This window comes from Prionailurus viverrinus, chromosome F1 (genome assembly GCF_022837055.1).
Source record: "Prionailurus viverrinus isolate Anna chromosome F1, UM_Priviv_1.0, whole genome shotgun sequence".
Lineage (NCBI taxonomy): Eukaryota > Metazoa > Chordata > Mammalia > Carnivora > Felidae > Prionailurus > Prionailurus viverrinus.
Genome location: NC_062577.1, coordinates 32,819,127 through 32,839,464, shown reverse-complemented (window position 1 = coordinate 32,839,464; position 20,338 = coordinate 32,819,127).

The window sequence follows — 20,338 nt, the reverse complement described above, 5'->3', positions numbered from 1 at the left end:
TCCACAGCACTTGGAGCCCTGCCAGCCCAAACATGTCTATCTACAGAATATCAGTAAGGATTTAGGAATTCCGTATGCTCTGCTTTCCCTCTGATTCCTATATTGTAAGTCTCATTACAGCCAACACCATTGGTCACTAGTATTGTGGATCTGCCCCGGGGAGGTTGCTTTTTATTCATTTATCTCCCTGGTCACTTCAGAATGACCATGAATGGAGGTCGGGGGCTCTGTTCTCTTTGACACTTACAGCTTTTGCAACCCACTTACTGCCCATGAAATTTGGGGCACCCAAAGGCTTGAACAGCCAAAGTTTTTCTAAGTCCAAGATCTTTTTTTTTTAAATAAACTCAAAATGGTTTATTTTTTTTTAGTATATGATAATGACAACATTTTATTTATTTATTTATTCAATATATGAAATTTATTGTCAAATTGGTTTCCATACAACACCCAGTGCTCATCCCAAAAGGTGCCCTCCTCAATACCCATCACCCACCCTCTCCTCCCTCCCACCCCCCATCAACCCTCAGTTTGTTCTCAGTTTTTAACAGTCTCTTATGCTTTGGCTCTCTCCCATTCTAACCTCTTTTTTTTTTTTTTCCTTCCCCTCCCCCATGGGTTCCTGTTAAGTTTCTCAGGATCCACATAAGAGTGAAACCATATGGTATCTGTCTTTCTCTGTATGGCTTATTTCACTTAGCATCACACTCTCCAGTTCCATCCACGTTGCTACAAAAGGCCATTATTTCATTCTTTCTCATTGCCACGTAGTATCCCATTGTCTTGCAGAAGATCGATTCAAGTTACGTCTGAAGGGAGCTCTCTGTGCCTCTTGGATTTCAATGCCTTTTTCCTTCCCCAGATCAGGGAAGTTCTCAGCTATGATTTCTTCAAGTACAACTTCAGCACCTTTCCCTCTCTCTTCCTCCTCTGGAATACCAATTATGCATAGATTATTTCTCTTTAGTGCATCACTTAGTTCTCTAATTTTCCCCTCATACTCCTGGATTTTTTTATCTCCCTTTTTCTCAGCTTCTTCTTTTTCCATAATTTTATCTTCTAGTTCACCTATTCTCTCCTCTGCCTCTTCAATCCGAGCCGTGGTCGTTTCCATATTATTTTGCAGCTCGTTTATTGCATTTTTTAGCTCCTCATGACTATTCCTTAGTCCCTTGATCTCTGTAGCAATAGATTCTCTGCTGTCCTCTATACTGTTTTCAAGCCCAGTGATTAATTTTATGACTATTATTCTAAATTCACTTTCTGTTATATTGTTTAAATCCTTTTTGATCAGTTCGTTAGCTGTTGTTATTTCCTGGAGATTCTTTTGAGGGGAATTCTTCCATTTGGTCATTTTGGATAGTTCCTAGAGTGGTGTGGACCTCCAGGGCACTTCCCCTGTGCGGTCTTGAATAACTCGCGATGGTGGGTGGGGCCACAGTCAGACCTGATGTCTGCCCCCAGCCCACCGCTGGGGCCACAGTCAGACTGGTGTGTGCCTTCTCTTCCCCTCTCCTAGGGGCGGGATTCACTGTGGGGTGGCGTGGCCCATCTGGGCTACTTGCACACTGCCAGGCTTGTGGTGCTGAGGATCTGGCGTATTAGCTGGGGTGGATCCGCAAGGTGCACGGGGGCGGGAGGGGCAGGCTCAGCTCGCTTCTCCTTTGGTGATCTGCTTCGGGAGGGGCCCTGCGGCAGCGGGAGGGAGTCAGACCCACCGCCAGAGGTGTGGATCTGCAGGAGCCCAGCGTTGGGTGTTTGCACGGTGCCAGCAAGTTCCCTGGCAGGAACTGGTTCCCTTTGGGATTTTGTCTGGGGGATGGGTGAGGGAGATGGTGCTGGTGAGCGCCTTTGTTCCCCGCCAAGCTGTGCTCTGTCGTCCGGGGCTCAGCAACTCTCCCTCCCGTTGTCCTCCAGCCCTCCCGTTCTCTGAGCAGAGCTGTTAACTTATAACCTTCCAGATGTCAAGTCCCTCTTGCTGTCGGAACACACTCCATCAGGCCCCTTTGCTTTTGCAAGTCAGACTCGGGGGCTCTGCTTGGCTGGCGGGTCACCCCTCCACCCCGGCTCCCTCTCGCCAGTCCGTGGAGCGTGCACCGCCTCGCCGCCCTTCCTACCCTCTTCCGTGGGCCTCTCGTCTGCGCTTGGCTCTGGAGACTCCATTCTGCTAGTCTTCTGGCGGTTTTCTGGGTTATTTAGGCAGGTGTAGGTGGAATCTAAGTGATCAGCAGGACGTGGTGAGCCCAGCGTCCTCCTACGCTACCATCTTCCTCTAGTCCCTAAGTCCAAGATCTTAATTTTCTTAACTACACAATTCCCTCAAAAACTCAGAAGGCTTTGGATCTATTTGCTTCCTGTGCATACTGTGGGACAGATGCCTCTGCCAAATAATTTACTAAATTGAATTCTTTTTCTTTATGTTTATTTATTTCTTTTGAGAGAGAGAGAGGAAGGGAGAGAGACAGAGACAGAGACAATCTCAAGCAGGCTCCACCCTCAGTGCGGAGCCCAATGGGCAGCCTGACCTCACGACCATGAGATCACGACCTGAGCCAATGTCAAGAGTCAGATGCCCAACTGACTGAGCCACCCGGGTGACTCTTTAAATTGAATTCTTAAGCCTGATCTATTTCTCTGACTCCTACTCACCGTGTCATTGTTTCCCTTGTTTCTGCAGGTCTTATTCATGGGGGCTTATTTCCTTATGTGCCCAGTTGCCTTTGATTGTGCTACTCATTAGTCTTTGCAAAATTACTTGCTGGGATTCCGTAAGGCATAGGGTGAAGGTACTCTCTCCAGAGATACTTGGTTTTCCATCTACCAAATTTATTTCACACTATCATTTGGGCACTACCTTAAACCACGTTTAGGGCGTGGGGTTATCCTGACACACTCAGGTCTCCAGAACTTGGGCTGTGAATCCTCGCAATGACTGAGCAATGGTCACAAATTCTCAGGGTTAAGTGTGTATATTTCTATTCATTTTTAATTTTTTCTGCTTCATTCAACACTATGGCAACTTTCCCTGCAATCCTCCAGGGTTGGGTTCAGAAGCAGCAAGTTGACTTTTGGTTCATTCTAAGCCTGAGGGTAGAGTCCTTTGCAAGTCCAGGGCAAAGCTGGGACCACATCTGGTAAAACTTTCCACCTTGGATGGGCCTTGGAAAATGACTTCTGTTCCTCTTGCCCCATGAAATTAAAAAGGTAAACATAAGTTTCCTGCTTTCCGTAAACAACCCTAGGGCAGATTTAATGTTGTTGCCAATATTCTCCCTTTCTTTTCTGGGTTCAGGTTTTCTCCCAGAGTTTTCTCTGGTAATCCCCACTCTATTTTGTTGACTTATCAAGGGGTGTAAGATAATTTCTAATGCTTTAAATGCAGTTACATTAGTTTCTCCTCAGAGGGTAATTAGCCCCAATTTTAGGCCACCACTATTGAAAAATAGAATTCCTAAGCACAATGTATATTCTTGTCATATATTCCTATGAAAACTGAAATGTTGAAAGAAAAAAACAGACACGACAGAATAATACAATATAAGTAAATTTAAAATATTAAGTCAAAGAAAAATGTATATGGTAGACCCTTGAACAATATGGGCTTGAAGTGCAAAAGTCGACTTATATGTGATTTTTTTACAGGACACTACTGCAAATGTATTTTCTCTTCCTTAGGCTTTTCTTAAATTTTCTTTTCTCTAGCTTACTTATTATAAAAATACAATATACAGTATATATAGTGTTCAAAATATGTGTTAATTGGCTATGTTATTGGTAAGGCTTCTGGTCACCAGTAGGTTGTTAGTAGTTACGTTTTGGGGCAGTCAAAAGTTACATGCAGATTTTCTACTGTGTAGGGAGCCAGCCCCTTACCCCGCCTTGTTCAAGGTCAGCTGTAATTTAAAGTGTTTTAAACTGTTCATAGTTGGGAAACCTGGGTGACTCAGTTGATTAAGCATCCAACTCTTGATTTCAGCTCAGCTCACGATCTCACAATTTGTGAGATCGAGCCCCACATTGGGCTCTGCAGTGAAAGCATGGAGCCTGCTTGAGATTCTCTCTCTCCCTCTCTCTCTGCCTCTCCCCCGCTCATGTGCCTTCTTTCTTTCTCTCAAAATAAATAAACTTCAAGAAAAATAAAATAAGAAAAATGAGAAAAATAAAATTTTTAATAGTTAAAAGCATTTCAAATTGTACAAGAAAATTTTCTCATTGATAGTGACCATCAAGATTTTCAAAGGGTCATTAAAGAATCATGATCAAGAATTATGTGGTACATTTCAAGAACCAAATTCAATATAAAAAGTTATACAAGGATACCCTTGTATAACTTGTATAGCCACCCTTGTATAGCCCTTGTATACCCTTGTATAGCCTTGTGTAGCCACCATTGGGTGGCTCTGTGCCTTAAGCATTCGACTTTGGTTCAGATCATAATCTGATGGTTCATGGGTTCGAGCTCTGTGTTGGGTTCTGTGCTGACAGCTCAGAGCCTGGAGCCTGCTTCGGATTCTGTGTCTCCCTCTCTTTCTAACCCCTCCCCTGCTTGAGCTCTGTCTCTGTCTCTCTCTCTCAAAATAAACAAACCCTAAATTTTTTTTTAAATTTAGACAAAAGCTACAAGAGTGAGAGAGCTGACGTTTCTAATTTAAAAATTTGAAAATATTCAATTTGGTAACTTCACATATACTCAATATACAAGGTCTTTCCTAATTCTTGTACTTTTATTATTCCTACCATAACAATGTGGTATTTTAATGTAATGAATTTTTTCATCACGCCCTAAATAGAGGCTCCCAGATACCTTCAGTTTATCATAGGATGACTAATGTTTTCTATTCATGCCCATATATTAAAACAGTTGAAAGTACTGGGAGAGAAATCAAGACCACAGGAACATGCTAGTTAATAAACATAGAATGAGCTGGCTTTATTTTTGAGTAAAGCAAATATAATACAGGTAGGAACACATGCAGGTAGCCAACAAATGCCCACAGAGCTGCAGAGGATTTTCGACTCCATTTTACACAAAATTAAAACTACTGTGGCTACACCGCCCTAGTTGTAGCAAACAGCCCGCAGGGATTTATTTTGTGTCACTGGTTACATGGCACGTATTCGGACACTCCAGTCTTTCCTAATTCTTTATCAGGCTTGCTCTGATGTTCCGATCTTCATACTTGATCAAAGTCTCCTACTTTTGCCCCTAACGGTAGAACTTGTTCGTCTGTTTCGTCATATGCTTCAACATTCTTTAGTGAGGTCAGATGAAGCCCAGTTTCCTCGCCGAGGCACTATCCGAGGCAGCTGTTCTGAGCCCGGCAGCGCAGGAGAATAGCAGGAACGGGTCAACTCTGACTTTGAGGAACATACGTCTCTAGAGAGCGCTATTATTTCCACCCACGGTTTAGAGATTGCTGGGCGCATATCTGCTGTATAATCTGCTGTGTAACTTGGATGAAGTGCCAATACCTGCCTGCTTCAGTTTTTAAGTTGTTTGGAAGGTAGAATGCCTATGGGAGCCTAATAGGACTGATGCAGTGCGGGGGAGGGGGGGGTGTTGTAGCCTCAGCTGTGCACAGAGGCAGCATAAAGACATGGAGCCATTTTTTCCTGCAGAAAACTAGAAAGATTCCCACACTGGAGCTGGCAAGCACGGAGATAGGGACTGGGAAATGGAGCCCAAATGAGGCTGACCCATGAAAGGAGCCTCTATGGATCATGATGCTGGTGACCCCCCTTCTCTACCCCACCAAGTTTCAGGGCCATGGGCAGATGCAGCATTTGCCTTCCTATAAACAGGGCTGCACCGAGGGTGTGCAGGACCCCAAGCAATTTTTTTTTTTTTTTGAGAATCCCCTGTCTATAACAACAATCTGGCTTAAAACTGCATTACAAAATCCATGGTCCCCGTGTAAGGTAGAGTCATTTATTGATGGAAATCTAGAATACCAGGTAGAGAAAAAGTATGCATTTATTTGTTTGTTGTCTAATCGATGCACATGGAAGTTATTCATAGTGTCTAGGTACCATATCTATTGGTTTGGATCTTAGATCTCCCGCATTTTTTTTGTATTGCTAAATGTGCCCAGTGTGCTATTTCTGGGTAATTTTATATCTCCTAGTGGTAGGAAAACGGTGGCACCATTGTTACTATTCACAATGCCCAGTTCTTTAGAACCCATTTATATGGATATTGGTCATCTGATTCCTGTGGTTCCCTAATACTATTTCCTCGTTTTTAATCATATCGTTATTTGTTACGTTGATCATGCATCGGGCTACCCGTGAACACTGGCTTCCAAGGATGTTCAACGGTTGTTCCTGTGCTTCACGGATGATAACCACAAATGCAAGAATTATCCATTTTCCAAGCAGTGAAAATGCAAACAAGACTTCATTTTCCAGTTGTCCTGCATTTACTTTTTGGAGTTGATGGCGTGTGGTATGTCTTAGCCTATGGCGCAACTCATAATCACTGCATTTGTGGAATGGGGTCTCTTTCAACGTGGACTGCATCTCTGCCTTCCAGACCTTGCCACTTGTGGGGAGGACCAACAAGACGCCTGTGGATGGAGTGAAAAAGCAGCCCACTAATGCAAAGTTCTCCCATCTCTGCCCAGCATGCCCTGACACTGGCTAAAGACAGCATGGCATCTCCACATGAGTTGAAGGTAAGAGAGGACATTGAAAGAAAGGGTCATTGATCTTGTGGAGCAACAGTCTGGAAAATTCTGAGGGGGAGGCAGAAGTGGTCATCCCTGGAGATCTGCCTTCGCACGGGCCAACAGAGGGTGTGGGTGATGGTCCTGGGTGCCACAGACAGTGGCACGGAAGATAGAGATCATCTACTACCACTCTGACCATCCTCAGGTGCCATATTCCAAAGGTGCCAGAGGTGGCCCACAGTTGAAACAAAGGGGTGAGAGCTGTCCCAGGGGCCCACAAGCATATTCACCAGCCCCAGGGCTGGTGACGGTTGGTAGTCCAGAGCCCTAAACTAGAAGGATGTAAATAATCTCTGGTAGATCTAATCCAAAAATTATACAAGCCCAATTTCTTCAATGCAGTATTATAAAAAGAAATACATGAGCTGTATAGTTACATACAAACTTTACCCACAATAATTGGGCCTTTGCTGATTCAGGAGGAGCTACAGAACCCGGTAGAGGCCCAGTGGTCACGTCACTGTGGGAGTGTCAAATTACCGCTTGCAAAATAGCTGCTATGGACTGGATTGCGTCCCCTCCAAATGTCATATGCTCAATCCCCAACTCTCCAGTGTGGTGGTGTTTGGAGATTGGGCCTTTGGGAGGTAATTAGGGTTAAAGATGTCACAGGAGAGGGCCCTCATGATGGGACTGATGCCCTTATAAGGAGAGACAGCAGAACGCAAGCGCTCTCTCGCTCTGTCTCCCTCACTGACCGCCACCAAATGAAGACACAGTGAGAGTGGCCAACTGCAAGCCAGGAAGAGAGCCCAACCATGCTAGCGCTTTGATTTTAGGCTTCCAGCTTCCAGAACAGTGAGAAAATTAATTTCTGCTGTGTGAGTCTACGGTATTTTGTTATGGCAGCTCCAGCTACTAGAATAGCTAAATATACTATTCGCTCTCTATTTTGTGTTTGTTTCTACAACACTAGATAAATTTACTTTAGTTGTATTTTAAAGGGACATTTTATATATGAATTATTTTTAATTTTTTAATGTTTATTTCTTTTTGAGAGAGAGGCAGAGGGAGAGCGGGGGAGGGTCAGGGAGAGAGGGAGACACTGGATCCTAAGCAGGCTCCAGGCTCTGAGCCGTCAGCACAGAGCCCGACGCGGGGCTCAAACTCATGGACCGCGAGATCATGAACTGAGCGAAGTCGGACACCCAACCAACTGAGCCACCCAAGTGCCCCTATATTAATTTTTAAACTGAAAAAGTATGTTGAGGTCTTCATCAGTGTGATTCTGTGCAAGTTTTTTTTTAACCTTCCTGTTTCCTCATCTCTAAGTCTTATAGTGGAACCTTATAGAGTATTTATAATGATGAAACCCGTCAATATTTGTAGGGTGCTTAGAGTACTGCCTGCCTGGCACAATATGCTATGTGCTTATTAAATTAAAGTAAAAATAAAGTGCATTCTTAGCATTATTTATATGTACGTTATATTTTTAAATGTTGTCTTTTTACTATAAAAGCCAATTTAGGCCTAATGCCTTCCATGTTTGTTTTTCTCCTTTATGACTATTAATTATTAGAGTATTGCTGATTAATATATTATTTTCAGTAGAAACACCAAAGCCTTTAAACCATAGATTTTCCTTTTCCTCACTCAAAACTCCTAAAATATAGCAGGACAGAAAAACATTTATAGCAGGACAGAAAAACATTTTAATTTTTTAAAAATATAATTTATTGTCAAATTGGCTAACATACAGTGTGTGAAGTGTGCTCTTGGTTTTTGGGGTAGATTCCGTGGTTCATCGCTTACATACAACACCCAGTGCTCATCCCAACAAGTGCCCTCCTCAGTGCCCATCACCCATTTTCCCCTCTCCCCCACCCCCCATCGATCCTCAGCTGGTTCTCTGTATGTAAGAGTCTCTTATGGTTTTTAATTTAGATTTTTCTGGGAACGCAAGCTGGTGCAGCCACTCTGGAAAACAGTATGGAGGTTCTTCAAAAAACTAAAAATAGAACTACCCTACGACCCAACAATTGCACTACTAGGCATTTATCCAAGGGATATAGGAGTGCTGTTTCAAAGGGACTCATGCACCCCCGTGTTTATAGCAGCACTATCAACAATAGCCAAAGTATGGAAAGTGCCCAAATATCCATCAATGGATGAATGGATAGAGAAGATGTGGTATATATATACAATGGAGTATTACTCGGCAATAAAAAAAAAAATGAAATCTTGCCATTTGCAACTACGTGGATGGAACTGGAGGGTATTAGGCTAAGTGAAATTAGTCAGAGAAAGACACAAGTCATATGACTTCACTCATATGAGGACTTTAAGAGACAAAACAGATGAACATAAGGGAAGGGAAACAAAAATAATATAAAAACAGGGAGGGGGACAAAACAGAGGAGACTCATAAATATGGAGAACAAACTGAGGGTTACTGGAGGGATTGTGGGAAGGGAGATGGGCTAAATGGGTAAGGGGCACTAAGGAATCTCCTGAAATCACTGTTGCACTATATGCTAACTAATTTGGATGTAAATTTAAAAAAAAAATTAAAAATAAAATTAAAAAAAAGAACATAGCACTCAATAAATAGTAGCTATTAAAAAAAAGAAATAACAACTAAAAAACAAATACAAACATGGATAATATTTTGAACAGGTCTTTCAAAAAGAGAATACTCAAATGGCTAATAAATATTTTTTTATTAAAAAAAACAAAAACCAAAAAAACCAAAACAAAAAAAATTTAGATTTTTCTACACAGCTAATGTTTATTTTATTTCTCCTCTCATCAAAGCATACTATTATCATTAGCCACTGATGTTAGAACATTTGAACAAGTCAATATTTTTATTGAGTCAACATTTTCAAATAGAAAAAACATTGTAAGGTGTCATCCCCTGAATAATGATTTCTTTATCATATATAAATAATTATTGTCTTTGCACACAGTGAGTAGAAGGCAGTTACCTCCATTTTCTTCAAACTAGACAGGTTTGTGCTTGTTTTATTATTTTTGCTTTTCCTTCAGAAATAGCACATTTAAAACATTAGGAATATTATCTTGATTTCTCATGTTTTTTTGAATCCTTAGAGACTCTACTCCCATTTATATATCATTTAGTGTTCTTTTTGTACTAACATACCATTGCATTTGAAAAACATCACTGTCTTTCTATTAAAGAATTAGGTACATAAACTTTTCTTGATCAATGTTCCCTCCATGGGACCTGGGTTATATTCAGAATATATCAGGGTTGTCTTCAACATGTCCATTTCACTTCTCAAGAAATATGTGGATTCTGAAAGCAAAGTGCTTCTAGAAGGCTGGAGATCCTGTTTAGGACTTATGAATTTCACCCGGATTTCCCATTCCCTGTCTTTTAATTCATGGGCTTTCATTCAGGGAAGAAACAACGGATCATCTTCAGTAGCAGAATTTCATCAAATGCTTGGGCAAAATGGAGGTTTTGGTCATCCTTTTTGTCCAGAAAAGAAAAGAAAAGAAAAAGAAAAAGAGAAAGAAAAAGAAAAGGAAAAGAAAAGAAAATAGCGAACTATGAACCAGGGCAGGGAGAGCCTCTGTTCAACCCGGAGGTGCCTGTCACTGCCCTGAGTGAGCTTCAGGGAACAAGACCATCGTACAATGAATTTATCCACCAGGGGATGGTTTTTATCCACCAGGGGATGGTATTTATCCACCCCGTGTGTCCACAGAGGTCCAGAGCTCCACTGCTCCAATGCTGGGTTACCCACATCACAGAAACAAACCTCCCTCTGCTGGACCCTCACTCAACTCGCCCAAAGAAAGCAACCTGTTTCCTGCCCTTAACCGGACTAGGGTTCTAACCAGTTCACTAGGTGAAGTATCAAACCAGAAATGGGGAATTAAGGAGTTTAATCATCTTTTTTTTTTTTACTTTTATTTTTATTTATTTATTTCTTTTTTCCTTTTTTTTTAATATATGAAATTTATTGTCAAATTGGTTTCCATACAACACCGAGTGCTCATCCCAAAAGATGCCCTCTTCAATACCCATCACCTACCCTCCCCTCCCTCCCACCCCCCATCAACCCTCAGTTTGTTCTCAGTTTTTAAGAGGTTAGAGTGGGAGAGAGCCAAAGCATAAGAGACTCTTAAAAACGGAGTTTAATCATCTTTAAGTTGAAAGCCTTGCAGACAGCCTCATGTCATTAAAAACAAAACAAAACAAAAAGGTCTGAATCCTGTGGATCCAACCTCAGTAATAACCAGCGGCTGGGACAGTTGGCAGAAGACAGTCTTCCCTCTGCGTTCCAGATGGAGATTAACCTTACCTCTGTTAGCATGTACTCTGCCTTAGCTGAATCATTCAATCCCCAAACAGTTATTAATTCAAAAGAGACAAGGATTCTTAACTCTCTGTTTGAATAAAGAATCCAGCAAGACTGTGGATTTTACTTTATCTTTTGAATAATAGGAAAAAAGAAAATTTCAAAGCTCTTCCATAAAAATAAGGCTCACAAGTATTTATATCTTTGGCAAAGCAGATATATGAATTTAAGCATTACAGCCAGGGCTAATATTATTAAAACAACCAATCAAAAGCCCATACTTTAAGGGAATATGTTCCAAACCATAGGATGACTTTTACCTAACGCAGTTCTGCGACTCTTTGTAGGAGAGATTGGGAGAAATACATTCCAATCAGGCGAGCATACAGTCAAGCAGCTGACACAGGCTTTCCCCTACTGAAAGTCCCACTCAGAGAGAAAGGTCTTGCTAAGTGAAGGTAATTTATAATAGGGGACAGTCTGCCATGCTGCTCCGAGAAAACAGTTATTTACTGTAAGGAAAAAAAAATTCAAATCAAGACAATGGAACTATTCATCACGGAAAATGTATTTTTTAAAAAAGCCTTGTGTTGTATTTAGGTTTCAGGAAAACTAGGAATCACCAAGATTTATCCTCAGAAAGAGGAACATGTGAAATTGCTTATTCTCATTATCAGGAGTGCATTACACTGATTTTGAGAGTTACTGTAATTTTCACAATAACCATTGCTCTATTTCTTTAATTATTCAAAACAAGATTTGTCAAATTATAAAATTAAATTCATCATAAAAAGGTACTAATCTATATTTCAGAATAGATAGAACAATATAGTGAAATGTTTAAATGCAGAAACAGATCTAACATCATATGGAAACTTGATTTAGGATGAATTTGATGTCTTAGCTCAGTAGAAAAAGAAAGGTGTATTTAAAAAAAATTTTTTTACATTTATTCATTTTTGAGAGACAGTGCACAAGTGGGGGAGGGGCAGAGAGAGAGGGAGACACAGAATTCAAAGCAGGCTCCAGGCTCTAAAGTGTTAGCACAGAGCCCCACGCGGGGCTCGAACCCACGAACCGTGAGATCATGACCTGAGGCAAAGTCAGTCGCTCAACCGACTGAGCCACCCAGGCACCCCAAGACTAGGTGTATTTTATAAAAATGAGGCCATCATAAATGCATATTGTTCTGGAAGAAAAAAAAGATAACTGCATACATCATTTACATAAGCAAAATCCAGGTAGATGAAGTATCTACCATTTAAATATGCATACATCATTTTATTGTTTTTTTGTGAAAGCATACATATATCTGATAAGAATTGAGAATAGCAATTGAATAAACTTGAACAATACTAGAAAACCAAAAATTCTAAAGAAAAATATTTGATTAGCTTTGAAATTACATATGGCAAAGTCACTATAAATGTACGCTAGAGAGAATATATTCGCAACCAATATAATAGATAAAAAATTAATATCTAACATAAAATTAACTCTATAACTAAAAAGGAAAGCACTCAAACAAGAAATTGGATAAGCCAACAAATAGGCAGTTACAGAGGAAAAGTTCCTTATAGCCAATAGCAATATGAAAAGAAGTTCAATCTCATACGTGTTCAAAGATGTGCAGATAAAAACTATAAGTTGATTTGTATTAATCAGCCTGGCAAAATTTGAAGCATTCAGAGTTAAAAAGATTTTGGTAAAGCGAACTTACACATCAGTGACAGAAGTGTCAGTTTCAACAATTAGATAGTAATCTGGAAGTATATGATCACATTTAAATACATTTAATATTTAACCTAGAAATCTTACTTTTATGATCTATGTCCTATAAAAAAGATATATATATATTAAATTATAAAATCATATATACACAGGAGTGCCTGGGTGGCCCAGTTGGTTAAGCATCGGGCTCTTGAATTCAGCTCAGGTCATGATCTCATGGTTCAGGAGTTTGAGCCCTGGGTTAGGCTCTGTGCTGACAGCTCAGAGCCTGGAGCCTGCTTTGGATTCTCTCTCCCTCCATTTCTGCCTCTCCCTTGCTCATGTTCTCCCTTTCAACCTCTCTCCCTTTCTCTTAAAATAAGTAAGTAAATAAATAAATAAATAAAACTTTAAAACAACAAAAAACATATATACACATATAAGCACATAGTAATGTACTTAAAAATACTTTCATTGTGGACAATAACTAGAGAAATAATAAAGGAAGTTGTTTCTGGTTTGAAAATTGTCTTGAATATATAGTATGACAATAGTTACAGAATTTCAGGCAGAATTGATGGAGAAATGCATCCATAGAGGCTTATTCTGAAAAAAAAATTTTTTTTTAATTCCAAGACAGAAAGTAGCTCTATATAATAGCTTTTATTAGCCTGTTTACCAATGTGAAAGAGAAAACTAGGTTCTTTTTTTTTTTTTTCAACGTTTATTTATTTTTTGGGACAGAGAGAGACAGAGCATGAACGGGGGAGGGGCAGAGAGAGAGGGAGACACAGAATCGGAAGCAGGCTCCAGGCTCTGAGCCATCAGCCCAGAGCCTGACGCGGGGCTCGAAGTCACGGACTGCGAGATCGTGACCTGGCTGAAGTCGGACGCTTAACCGACTGCGCCACCCAGGCGCCCCGAGAAAACTAGGTTCTAAACACAACTGACCATCTTCTGTTATTCAGTCCCAGAGATTTGAGGTAGTAATATGGCATCTGGAAATTACCTGGAACCTTTACATGTGTCAAGCTTTGGTATTAATTACGTATTAAAAATTTAAACCAGCATATTAAGATATCAAAGAAAATTATCACATTGTATTAACCAATGTATATGTCCCTTTCTATAAGCAATTATTAGAGGATGAAGGGTTTTTCCTTCTTGTAAACAGGCAAGTGAACTTTGATCTCTTATGGTTCTATCTCCCTCTAGTGGTAGAAATGTATTTCAAATATTTGCACAATAAGTAAGGCCATCGTCCCACCATGAAACATCAGAAGTGTCGCATACATAGGAATTACTGCGGCTGTTACTGTGTACGTGTCATCAGGGAGGAAATAATATTTTCTACTGTGTGACAACTTTATTTAAATTTTACTTTATTTGAATTAGTAGCGTCAAGTTTTAAAATGGTAACAAGATCCTTTTCTATAAAGTCTAAAATTCTAATATAAAAACATATTCTCAGGTCGGTCTCAACCTAAATTGTAGAGCTGAGGTTATTCACATGTACATATAGCTCTCAGACTTTCTTTTTTTTTTTTTTAATTTTTTTTTTTCAACGTTTATTTATTTTTGGGACAGAGAGAGACAGAGCATGAACGGGGGAGGGGCAGAGAGAGAGGGAGACACAGAATCGGAAGCAGGCTCCAGGCTCTGAGCCATCAGCCCAGAGCCCGACGCGGGGCTCGAACTCACGGACCGCGAGATCGTGACCTGGCTGAAGTCGGAAGCTTAACCGACTGTGCCACCCAGGCGCCCCTCTCAGACTTTCTTAAAAATAAAAAGCTTTCAGTATAAAATGTAGATACCTTTGTAATGACTCTCCTTCATTTACTAAGTGAAACTTTCTGAGCCTTCATTTCTTTATCTGTATCTCCAATCCTTCCTGCATTGATGTCCAGGATCTCACTCAACACCTCCCACAACTTTGTCAGGAAGACAGGAAAGGTGTTTAATGTCTTTGTCTTATGATGAAGGAAATGTGGTGTCAAAAGATCTTATAGTTTATCCAAACTCAGTAAACAAATGTCAGAGGTGGAAATGTACCATAGATTTCCTGATTCAAAATTCAGTGCTTTTTATAAGACCTCCCCTCACTTGCAATTATGATAATGAAGGGAGCTAATATTTGCACAAAGGCTTAAGTCCAATAGGAATATGTCATTATAAAATTACATAATAAAGAGAACAATGAGGTTTCTGAATGTGAGAAAGTAATGGGGAGATAAGAGAAGAATACTTCATAAAACTATACACATCAGGGGCACCTGGGTGGCTCAGTCGGTTAAGCATCCGACTTGGGCTCAGGTCATGATCTCACTGTCCGTGAGTTTGAGCCCTGCGTCGGGCTGTGTGCTGACAGCTCAGAGCCTGGAGCTTGCTTCAGATTCTGTGTCTCCCTCTCTCTGACCCTCCCCCCTTCATGCTCTGTCTTTCTCTGTCTCAAAAATAAATAAATGTTAAAAAACATTTTTTTTAATAAAAGAAAAGTATATACATCAGGCTGAATTGAACTGCCCGTCAAAATGAAAAATATCCAGAAATCTGGGAGGCTTTATATACATACAAGTATATATTATTCTACCTCCCCACACTTTTTCTACACCTCCTTCTTAAAACACCATGGGAGTGAATTACTGTCAAGTTAAGATTTCTGCCATGGATTAGAAGAGCGACAAGGAGATGCTACATAGTCCAACAAACATTTGGTTGTAATGGCAAAAAGAGAGAAAGAAACAGGCTGAGCGTATAGATTTGTTGGTTGTATTTATAAGGCGCCAGCAGTATGGAGTGTGCACGTGGGGCTGGAGGGTAGCTGTGAAGACCAGCTCGGATTCTTTCTCTTTAAAAGTTCTTACTTCTCCTGTTCCTATGCTTCCCTTTCCTGTTTCATTCTGTTCCCATCAAAGCAGCTGTGGCCTGGGTAAAACAGTGAGACAATGGGAAAGGAAGAGAGACAAAGTTGGGTCACACCTTCCGTGATCCCGTCAAGGTTCTCCAACATCTGAACAAGTAGCCCCAAGCCCATCTGAAGGCCCACTGTACTTAGGAACCTGCCATACAGATTTGTAAAAAAAAAAGCATATTCAGAACATATACTCTCCGTGGAAGAGTAACTGAATTGTAACCTCATTTTCTCTTAACTTCTGCCACTGCCCCCCCCCCCCCCACCTCATGCCCTCCTTTAAACCATAATGAGAAGCAAAACCCAAAGATCTCATCTCAAGCTCGGTCTTCCCTCTCAGACGGTACTGAACACAGAGAGCGACTAGAATTCCTCGTGCTTCTCATAATTCAACCAGACTCACTCAAAATTAATCACAGACTCTTACTTTAGAATAAATAGGAGGCCTGAAGGGGAGTGTGGAAACTTAAACTTTCTTCCTTCTTATCACGGGGAATAAGTAAGTACAAACTGGTCCATATCTATTTTCCTGCCTCTGGACAGGTTCCATTATGTCGGAACAAGTTACTTCCCAACCGGAAGTCAATACCTTAGTCAATTACCTTAGTCAATTACCTAAGTCAATTACCTTAACTGTCTTTCACAGGTGAGCCAACTCTGAGCATGTTCTCCAGCCCAGCAGAGCTTTTGGGTTGTTCTGAAAAAAACAAAACAAAACAAAACAAAACATTAGTTTTGGTGTCAGGAAATAAGATGGCAGGGCCAGCTGTCACTGACTTGTATGATCATCTGTCTTTCAGGACCTTAAGGCCCTTTCCTGCAAATTAAGCGAGTTAAACTGAAGAATAGCAAAGGTTTCTTCTAGAACTGGTAGACTGACTCTACAGTCTAATCAAGAGCTGGAAATTAATCCTTAGCCTTTCGTTCAAAAGTCCCTAGTACTAGAATGACTCAATTCTCTGGGCAATCTCTGCAGAAGAACCTGCTGTAAAAATAACTGAAACAAGTTGATGTAAGTTCTTCTGAGAAAGGATCCCTCCTTTCCTTTAGTTTAACATTCTGTCAGCAGAGTTAATTTTTTGCCTTACAAGTGCCAAAAGGATAGACTCAACTCCACGGACATCTCTACCTGCATCTGGAGAATAACCATTATCATTGCTGGTTTCCTTCTTTCTTTTTTTTTTTTTTTCACATTAAAGAAAGCTTATTTATTTATTTTCAGAGAGAGAGAGAGAGAGAGAGAGGAGGAGAGAGAATCCCAGGCAGGCTCTGCATTGTCAGCACAGAACCTGACTCTTGATCTCACAAACAGTGGTATCATGACCTGAGCTGAAACCAAGAGCCAAACACTTAACCGACGGAGCCACACATGTGCTCACCTTCTTTCTCAGTAAACTTTAATTTAAATTTTAAGATGTCCTGATACTCACAGATGTTTGGGTACTTTTAGCTTTTTTCAACATACAGCTTGAGTTTTTTCTTTATGATTTCCTCTAGAAGCCCTCTCTGAAGGAGGGGTTGCCCTTGGGATGGAACACTGTCCTCAGTTTGGCAATAAGATCTGTTAAGTCTGTTCTGCTCAGCGTTGAGCCCGCTTTGTTCCTAAAACCTGTCCTCACCCCTCGCTACGCCCTTCCAGGGATCTTGGATCCTTTTGGAAAGAGGCTTTCCTAAGATCCTGATGTAGGAAGCAGGCAAGAAAATAAATGATTCCCCGGCTGTGCTTCTCGGGTTTTTCATATTAGTGTCATGCCCCCATTCTCTCTGTGCCTGCCTCTCCTTAGAAAAGTCTTCCGAGGGAATATCTAGAGTCCCAAGTTTTCCAAATGATTCATTTCTTTGCAAAAGCAACAAGAAGTTCCTCCTCCTTCGGGAAGTCTGGGGCAATCCAGTTGCGTAAATCCCTAACTGAGGGTCTCTTGGGGATTTTCTAAAACTGAGGAGGAATGGGGTGCCTCCAACTACTCCTAAAGTCCTTGGCTGGGAGGTCAACCGGAGGCTCTTCTAGTCCCCACTCCATACATCTGTCCAGGAAGCACCGCCCCTTGTGGAGCTATAAGCAGCAAGTGTAAGGGGGTTTCAGAGCATCTTCCTGGCAGAAGGAGCCCTTGCACCCTCATCTCACTCTGCTCTGGCTCCAGATCCCAAGGCTGTCCCTGGGTGGTTGAGTAACAGACTCCCAAGAGAGAAAGTGCCACCACTCACTCCTTCCAGACCCCCTTGGGAAGGCTTGGTTTCTTACACTGTTTGCTAGACATTTATTAGGCATTCTCTCTGCATCTTCATATAGCTAAATTATTTAACGACAACCAACAAAATTTAAAAGGATTGAATCCGGGGCACCTGGGTGGTTCAGTTGGTTAAGTGTCCGACTTGGGTTCAGGTCACAATCACAGATTGTGAGTTTGAGCCCCGTGTCGAGCTCTGCGCTGACAGCTCAGAGCCTGGAGCCTGCTTCGGATTCTGTGTCTCCCCCTCTCTCCCTGCCTCTCCCCTGCTCATGCTCTCTCTCTCTCTCTCTCTCTCTCTCTCTCTCTCAAAAATAAATATTTAAGAAATAAATAAAAACAAATAAAAAATAAAAGGATTGGATCCATTTTGTCACTTCCTGCTTTAGCTAATTGAAGCATTGCTTCTTTGAAGAATTATATTTATTGAGCTTTTTTCTAATGCTGTATTTTCTTATCAGATTAATAGAGAAAATAAAAAATAGCTACCGGTTGAGGGGTTGTCTACCTATTTCAACATTCAACAGTTATCTTCAGTCAAATAAAAAGGATGAAATTTTGTCTTAAGTTTCATTTTAGAGAAGTTGAACTTAACGAACACAAGTTCTTAATAAAGTTTCAGAACTTTTCCTTCTGTTCTTTTCAACAGATACTTACTCAGCAATGTGTTAGGCTGGTGCTGTATCAGGAGTCCAGGAGTATAGAAACTAAAATAACACACTCTGTGCTACATACGTATTTTATAATCAAACAATGAATTCACCACTAGCATCTAAATTGTCTTTGGAATGAAGCATGGGATAAAAAGTACATTCATTAAAAGTTAAAGAGGATCAAAATTAGAAAGGCATTTCAGTATAGGGGGAGGGGCTGACATGGCCGAGCAGCATGGAAGGGTTTTTTTTGCCTCTCTCATCCCTGAAATGCAGCCAGATCAACACCAAGCCATCTTGCACACCTAGAAAACTGAGCTGAGGGTTAACACAACAATCTGCACAACTTCAACCACAGAACTCAGCAGGTAGGTGGCATGAACTGGGGGAGAGAGAAGCCACAGAGGGTAGGGAGCTGTTTTTGCTTGTGGAAAAAGGTTGGAGAGAGGGGGGAGGGTACAGGAAAAGCACCCCCCATGAAAGCAACTGGAGAGAAAGAGAAAGAGTGGAAACACCCACAATGGATTGAACAAGAAAGGGAGAAATGAGAAGAGAGTACCTAAATACCACTTAGAGTACCATTAAGACTCTATAAACTGGGGAGCACAGAGTCTGAAACTCTGCAGCTTGATACTAGGTGGAGATCTGGTGGGGAGGGCGAATCCCCAGGAGCAGACAGTGAGGTCTGAAGGATCCTCGGGCCACATGGGGAGATGCAGTTCCCCTGCTGGGAAGACATTTGGTAGAGGCTGTGTGGCATCCCTACAGGGAAAAGTCCCAGCAGAACCTGGAGAACAACCACATTCACTGGTGTTGGAACAAGGACATTAAGGATGAAGCCTGGTGCCAGATATGTGTTGTGATTTACCATAATTCCTGAAATGCTGCTGCTACACCATTGTGTGAATTTTTTTTGGGGTGAGCTGGCACCCAGCCGCAGTCTCTGGGCATCTGCAGCAGCCCAGTTGTGTGAATGTTCCTAGGGGAGGCGTGGGCATCCAGCCATTGCTGGATGAGACCCTCCCCCAGAGGGTCTGAGCATGTCAAAGCCACGAGGCCTCAGAAGTAAGGAGTTGGGAAAGACAGTCCCATCTGAGATAAAACTCGGGAGGAAGGTGCCACTTGGCAGGCTGATGGCTTGGTCACAGACAGTGTAGAAGCATGGAGTGGATGGAAGCCAGAGACAAAGGAGGGGTGGCTTGACTGCTGGTGGGCGAGAGCACAGAGTTCTGATACTAGAGACTGAGTAGCTGGGTAACACCATTTTCACCTCTCCTGAGCATGCGCATACATGTGTCATACTGATCCACATCAGTAAACTAAGTAGCGTCATCTAGTGGAGAATGGGGCCATTACACCAAGCCCCGTTCAACTGGGGCAACAGTGCTCTAGAGGAACACTACAAGTCTCTGCCTGCTTAGTTACAGACTATAAAGTGCCTCATAATTTGACTTCTAGGGGAAACTGGATGTAATTTCAATCGTATTTCATTCTGTTAGCTGGTCCACCTATTCAATTTTTTTTCTTTGTCTTTTCTTTCCTTATTCTTGAATACAGAGAAAATTTTGTTTTTATTTTCCAATTTTATAAAAACGTTTTTATTTAATTTTTTCTACTATATTTTTTACTTAAAAATTTTTTTTAATTCTATTTTACTTCCTTCATTTTATTGTATTGTATTCATTTTTTTTTAATTTTCAAAGGTTTTCCCTTTTTTTTCCTTTTTATTCTTTTTTCTTTTCCTCTTTTCTGTATTCTGTCAAGCTTTTGTCAACAACCAGAACAAAATACACCTAGGATCTGGCATCCTTTATTTGATTTTTTTGTGTGTTGTTTT